This window comes from Teleopsis dalmanni, chromosome 2 (genome assembly GCF_002237135.1).
Source record: "Teleopsis dalmanni isolate 2A chromosome 2, ASM223713v2, whole genome shotgun sequence".
NCBI classification, from domain to species: domain Eukaryota; kingdom Metazoa; phylum Arthropoda; class Insecta; order Diptera; family Diopsidae; genus Teleopsis; species Teleopsis dalmanni.
The window spans coordinates 108,253,847-108,262,217 of NC_051847.1; positions in this window are offsets into that span (position 1 = coordinate 108,253,847).

Below are 8,371 nucleotides of genomic sequence, written 5' to 3' on the forward strand. Positions count from 1 at the left end.
TCCTAATAAATAATATTTCATTCATTCCTATTTCAGAAATTTCATGTAAACTTTATTTTTATTATTACTCACATCGTTAGGTTTCTGTAAAACCTTACATCCCTTTTTATTTCTAAAACTCCACAATAGCAATATCTTACATTCATAACAATCGATCATGTTTTGATATATGGTAAAATGTATTTCATTCCTATTTCAGAAATTTCATTTACACTTTGTTTTTATTAATATTCACATCGCTAAGTTTCTGTAAAAGAGTACATCCCTTTTTATTTCTAAACCTACACAATAGCATTATCTTATATTTATGATAATTGCTCAGTTTTTAATATGAAATCATATGTAATTCGTTCCTACTTCAGAAATTTCATTTAAACTTTGTTTTTATTATTACACACATCGTTAAGTTTCTGTAAGAATTTACAACCCTTTTTTAGTTTCTAAACTACACAAAAGCAATATCTTACACATATGATAATCGATCAGGTTCTGATATAACGTAAAATGTAATTCATTCCTATTTCAGAAATTTCACGTCAACTTTGTTTTTATTATTATTTATTACATAGTTAAGTTTCTGTAAAAGCGTACATCCCTTTTTATTTCTAAACCTACACAATAGCAATATCTTATATTTTTGATAATTGATCAGTTTTTAATATGACTTCATATGTATTCCATTCCTCTTTCAGAAATTTCATGTAAACTTTATTTTTATTATTACTCACATCGTTAAGTTTCTGTAAAAGTTTACATTCCTCTTTATTTTTAAAACTACACAAAAGCAATATTCCTTTTTCATTCCATTCCTAATAAATAATATTTCATTCATTCCTATTTCAGAAATTTCATCTAAACTTTGTTAATATTATTAGTCACATCGTTAAGTTTCTGTAAAAGTTTACATCCTTTCTTATTTCTAAAACTACACAATAGCAATTTCTTATATTTATGATAATTGCTCAGTTTTTAATATGACATCATATGTAATTCGTTCCTACTTCAGAAATTTCATTTAAACTTTGTTTTTATTATTACTCACATCGTTAAGTTTCTGTAAGAACTTACAATCCTTTTTTAGTTTCTAGACCACACAAAAGCAATATCTTACATTTATGATAATCGATCAGGTTCTGATATAACGTAAAATGTAATTCATTCCTATTTCAGAAATTTCACGTCACCTTTGTTTTTATTATTACTCACATAGTTAAGTTTCTGTAAAAGCGTACATCCCTTTTTATTTCTAAACCTACACAATAGCAATATCTTATATTTTTGATAATTGATCAGTTTTTAATATGACTTCATATGTATTTCATTCCTCTTTCAGAAATTTCATGTAAACTTTATTTTTATTATTACTTACATCCTTAAGTTTCCGTAAAAGTTCACAATCCTTTTTATTTTTAAAACTACACAAAAGCAATATTCCTATTTCATTCCATTCCTAATAAATAATATTTCATTCATTCCTATTTAAGAAATCTCATGTAAACTTTATTTTTATTATTACTCACATCGTTAGGTTTCTGTAAAACCTTACATCCCTTTTTACTTCTAAAACTCCACAATAGCAATATCTTACATTCATAACAATCGATCTTGTTTTGATATATGGTAAAATGTATTTCATTCCTATTTCAGAAATTTCATTTAAACTTTGTTTGTATTATTACTCACATCGTTAAGTTTCTATAAAAAAGTACATCCCTTTTTATTTCTAAACCTACACAATAGCATTATCTTATATTTAGGGTAATTGCTCAGTTTTTAATATGACATCATATGTATTTCATTCCTCTTTCAGAAATTTCATGTAAACTTTATTTTTATTATTACTTACATCCTTAAGTTTCTGTAAAAGTTCACAATACTTTTTATTTTGAAAACTACACAAAAGCAATATTCCTATTTCATTCCATTCCTAATAAATAATATTTCATTCATTCCTATTTCAGAAATTTCATGTAAACTTTATTTTTATTATTACTCACATCGTTAGGTTTCTGTAAAACCTTACATCCCTTTTAATTTCTAAAACTCCACAATAGCAATATCTTACATTCATAACAATCGATCATGTTTTGATATATGGTAAAATGTATTTCATTCCTATTTCAGAAATTTCATTTACACTTTGTTTTTATTAATATTCACATCGCTAAGTTTCTGTAAAAGAGTACATCCCTTTTTATTTCTAAACCTACACAATAGCATTATCTTATATTTATGATAATTGCTCAGTTTTTAATATGAAATCATATGTAATTCGTTCCTACTTCAGAAATTTCATTTAAACTTTGTTTTTATTATTACACACATCGTTAAGTTTCTGTAAGAATTTACAACCCTTTTTTAGTTTCTAAACTACACAAAAGCAATATCTTACACATATGATAATCGATCAGGTTCTGATATAACGTAAAATGTAATTCATTCCTATTTCAGAAATTTCACGTCAACTTTGTTTTATTATTACTCACATAGTTAAAATTCTGTAAAAGCGTACATCCCTTTTTATTTCTAAAACTCCACAATAGCAATATCTTACATTCATAACAATCGATCATGTTTTGATATATGGTAAAATGTACTTCATTCCTATTTCAGAAATTTCATTTAAACTTTGTTTGTATTATTACTCACATCGTTAAGTTTCTGTAAAAGCGTACATCCCTTTTTATTTCTAAACCTGCACAATAGCAATATCTTATATTTTTGATAATTGATCAGTTTTTAATAAGACTTCATATGTATTTCATTCCTCTTTCAGAAATTTCATGTCAACTTTATTTTTATTATTACTTACATCCTTAAGTTTCTGTAAAAGTTCACAATCCTTTTTATTTTTAAAACTACACAAAAGCAATATTCCTATTTCATTCCATTCCTAATAAATAATATTTCATTCATTCCTATTTCAGAAATTTCATGTAAACTTTGTTTTTATTATTACTCACATCGTTAGGTTTCTGTAAAACCTTACATCCCTTTTTATTTCTAAAACTCCACAATAGCAATATCTTACATTCATAACAATCGATCTTGTTTTGATATATGGTAAAATGTATTTCATTCCTATTTCAGAAATTTCATCTAAACTTTGTTAATATTATTAGTCACATCGTTAAATTTCTGTAAAAGTTTACATCCTTTCTTATTTCTAAAACTACACAATAGCAATTTCTTATATTTATGATAATTGCTCAGTTTTTAATATGACATCATATGTAATTCGTTCCTACTTCAGAAATTTCATTTAAACTTTGTTTTTATTATTACTCACATCGTTAAGTTTCTGTAAGAACTTACAATCCTTTTTTAGTTTCTAGACCACACAAAAGCAATATCTTACATTTATGATAATCGATCAGGTTCTGATATAACGTAAAATGTAATTCATTCCTATTTCAGAAATTTCACGTCACCTTTGTTTTTATTATTACTCACATAGTTAAGATTCTGTAAAAGCGTACATCCCTTTTTATTTCTAAACCTACACAATAGCAATATCTTATATTTTTGATAATTGATCAGTTTTTAATATGACTTCATATGTATTTCATTCCTCTTTCAGAAATTTCATGTAAACTTTATTTTTATTATTACTTACATCCTTAAGTTTCCGTAAAAGTTCACAATCCTTTTTATTTTTAAAACTACACAAAAGCAATATTCCTATTTCATTCCATTCCTAATAAATAATATTTCATTCATTCCTATTTAAGAAATCTCATGTAAACTTTATTTTTATTATTACTCACATCGTTAGGTTTCTGTAAAACCTTACATCCCTTTTTACTTCTAAAACTCCACAATAGCAATATCTTACATTCATAACAATCGATCTTGTTTTGATATATGGTAAAATGTATTTCATTCCTATTTCAGAAATTTCATTTAAACTTTGTTTGTATTATTACTCACATCGTTAAGTTTCTGTAAAAGAGTACATCCCTTTTTATTTCTAAACCTACACAATAGCATTATCTTATATTTAGGGTAATTGCTCAGTTTTTAATATGACATCATATGTATTTCATTCCTCTTTCAGAAATTTCATGTAAACTTTATTTTTATTATTACTTACATCCTTAAGTTTCTGTAAAAGTTCACAATCCTTTTTATTTTTAAAACTACACAAAAGCGATATTCCTATTTCATTCCATTCCTAATAAATAATATTTCATTCATTCCTATTTCAGAAATTTCATGTATACTTTGTTTTCATTATTACTCACATCATTAAGTTTCTGTAAAAGCTTACAATTCCGGTTTATTTCTAAAACTACACAAGGCAATATCTTACATTTATAACAATCGATCAGGTTTTGATATAAGGTAATATGTATTTCATTCCTTTTTCAGAAATTTCATGTAAACTTTATTTTTATTATTACTTACATCCTTAAGTTTCTGTAAAGGCTTACATTCCTTTTTATTTTTAAAACTACACAAAAGCAATATTCCTATTTCATTCCATTCCTAATAAATAATATTTGATTCATTCCTATTTCAGAAATTTCATGTAAACTTTATTTTTATTATTACTCACATCGTTAAGTTTCTGTAAGAATTTACAATCCCTTTTTAGTTTTTAAACTACACAAAAGGAATATATTACATTTATGATAATTGATCAGTCTTTAATATGACACCGTAAGTATTTCGTCCCTATTTCAGAAATTTCATGTAAGCTTTGATTTTATTTTTACTCACATCGATAAGTTTCTGTAAAAACTTATATTCCTTTTTAATTTTTTAAACTACACAAAATTAATATCTCATATTTATGTTAATTTATCAGTTTTTTATATGACATAATACTTCATTCATTCCTATTTCAGAAATTTCATGTAAACTTTGTTTTCATTATTACTCACATCACTAAGTTTCTGTAAAAACTTACAATTCCATTTTATTTATTAAACTACAAAAAAGTAATATATCACATTTATGATAATTGATCAGTCTTTAATATGACATTAAATTTCATGTAAACTTTGTTTTCATTATTACTCACATTATTAAGTTTCTGTAAAAGCTTACAATTCTGGTTTATTTCTAAAATTACACAAGGCAATATCTTACATTATAACAATCGATCAGGTTTTGCTGTAAGGTAAAATGTATTTCATTCCTCTCTCAGAAATTTCATGTAAACTCTATTCCTATTATTACTCACATCGTTAAGTTTCTGTAAAAACTTACATTCCTTTTTTTTTGTTTTACTTCTGGACTCTCAGGAAGATATGCTGATTTAAGGTCCGTCATCAATTAAAAGACAAATAAATGATATGATTTTTTAGCCTAGTTAAAGCCTAGTGTGGGGTAGTGATTAACCCCCCAGTCATTATAGAGTAAAAGTGCGTAATAGCACTAACTCAAGAAGAAGAAGAAGAAGAAGAAGATAATTGATCAGTCTTTAATATGACATTAAATTTCATGTAAACTTTGTTTTCATTATTACTCACATTATTAAGTTTCTGTAAAAGCTTACAATTCTGGTTTATTTCTAAAATTACACAAGGCAATATCTTACATTATAACAATCGATCAGGTTTTGCTGTAAGGTAAAATGTATTTCATTCCTCTCTCAGAAATTTCATGTAAACTCTATTCCTATTATTACTCACATCGTTAAGTTTCTGTAAAAACTTACATTCCTTTTTATTTTTAAAACTACACAAAAGCAATATTCCTATTTCATTCCATTCCTAATGAATAATATTTCATTCATTCCTATTTCATAAATTTCATGTAAACTTTGTTTTTATTATTACTCACATCATTACGTTTCTGTAAAAGCCTACAATTCTGGTTTATTTCTAAAACTACACAAGGCAATATCTTACATTATAACAATCGATCAGGTTTTGATGTAAGGTAAAATGTATTTCATTCCTCTCTCAGAAATTTCATGTAAACTCTATTTCTATTATTACTCACATCGTTAAGTTTCTGTAAAAACTTACATTCCATTTTATTTTTAAAACTACACAAAAGCAATATTCCTACTTCATTCCATTCCTAATGAATAATATTTCATTCATTCCTATTTCATAAATTTCAGTAAACTTTGTTTTTATTATTACTCACATCATTACGTTTCTGTAAAAGCTTACCATTCTGGTTTATTTCTAAAACTACGCAAGGCAATATCTTACATTTATAACAATCGATCAGGTTTTGATATAAGCTAAAATGTATTTCATTCCTCTTTCAGATATTTCATCTAAACTTTATTTTTATTATTACTTACATCCTTTAGTTTCTGAAAAAGCTTACATTCCTTTTTATTTTTGAAACTACACAAAAGCAATATTCCTATATCATTCCATTCCTAATGAATAATGTTTCATTCATTGCTATTTCAGAAATTTCATGTAAACTTTGTTTTCGTTATTACTCACATCATTAAGTTTCTGTAAAAGCTTACATTCCTTTTTATTTCTAAAACTACACAATGCAATATCTTACATTTATAACAATCGATCAGGTTTTTGTATAAGGTAAAATGTATTTCATTCCTCTTTCAGAAATTTCATCTAAACTTTATTTTTATTATTACTTACATCCTTAAGTTTCTGTAAAAGCTTACATTCCTTTTTATTTTTAAAACTACACAAAAGCAATATTCCTATTTCATTCCATTCCTAATAAATAATATTTCATACATTCCTATTTCATAAATTTCATGTAAACTTTGTTTTTTTTATTATTCGCATCATTAAACTTCTGTAAAAACTTACAATCCTATTTTATTTTTTAAACTACACAAAAGCAATATATTACATTCAGGTTTTGATGTAACGTAAAATGTATCTCATTCGTATTTCAAAAAATTCATTTAAACTTTGTTTGTGTTATTAGTCACATCGTTAAGTTTCTGTAAAAGCGTACATCCCTTTTTATTTCTAAACCTACACAATAGCAACGTCTTATATTTATGATAATTGCTCAGTTTTTAATATGACATCATATGTATTTCATTCCTCTTTCAGAAATTTCATTTAAACTTTGTTTGTATTATTACTCACATCATTAAGTTTCTGTAAAAGCTTACATTCCTTTTTATTTTTAAAACTACACAATGCAATATCTTACATTTATAACAATCGATCAGGTTTTTATATAAGGTAAAATGTATTTCATTCCTCTTTCTGAAATTTCATCTAAACATTATTTTTATTATTACTTACATCCTTAAGTTTCTGTAAAAGCTTACATTCCTTTTTATTTTTAAAACTACACAAAAGCAATATTCCTATTTCATTCCATTCCTAATAAATAATATTTCATTCATTCCTATTTCATATATTTCATGTAAACTTTGTTTTTATTATTACTCACATCATTTAGCTTCTGTAAAAACTTACAATCCTTTTTTATTTTTTAAAGTACGCAAGGCAATATCTTACATTTATAACAATTGATCAGGTTTTGATGTAAGGTAAAATGTATTTCATTCGTATTTCAAAAATTTCATTTAAACTTTGTTTGTGTTATTAGTCACATCGTTAAGTTTCTGTAAAAACCTACATTCCTATTTATTTTTAAAACTACACAAAAACAATATTCCTATTTCATTCCATTCCTAATGAATAATATTTCATTCATTCCTATTTCAGAAATTTCATGTAAACTTTGTTTTCATTATTACTCACATCATTAAGTTTCTGTGAAAGCTTACAATTCTGGTTTATTTCTAAAACTACACAAGGCAATATCTTACATTTATAACAATCGATCAGGTTTTGATATAAGGTAAAATGTATTTTATTCCTTTTTCAGAAATTTCGTGTAAACTTTATTTTTATTATTACTTACATCCTTAAGTTTCTGTAAAAGCTTACATTCCTTTTTATTTTTAAAACTACACAAAAGCAATATTCCTATTTCATTCCATTCCTAATAAATAATATTTCATTCATTCCTCTTTCAGAAATTTCATGTAAACTTTATTTTAATTATTACTCACATCGTTAAGTTTCTGTAAAAGCTTACATTCCTTTTTATTTCTAAAACTCCACAATGCAATATCTTACATTTATAACAATCGATCAGGTTTTTGTATAAGGTAAAATGTATTTCATTCCTCTTTCAGAAATTTCATCTAAACTTTATTTTTATTATTACTTACATCCTTAAGTTTCTGTGAAAGCTTACATTCCTTTTTATTTTTAAAACTACACAAAAGCAATATTCCTATTTCATTCCATTCCTAATAAATAATATTTCATGCATTCCTATTTCATAAATTTCATGTAAACTTTGTTTTTTTTATTATTCGCATCATTAAACTTCTGTAAAAACTTACAATCCTATTTTATTTTTTAAACTACACAAAAGCAATATATTACATTCA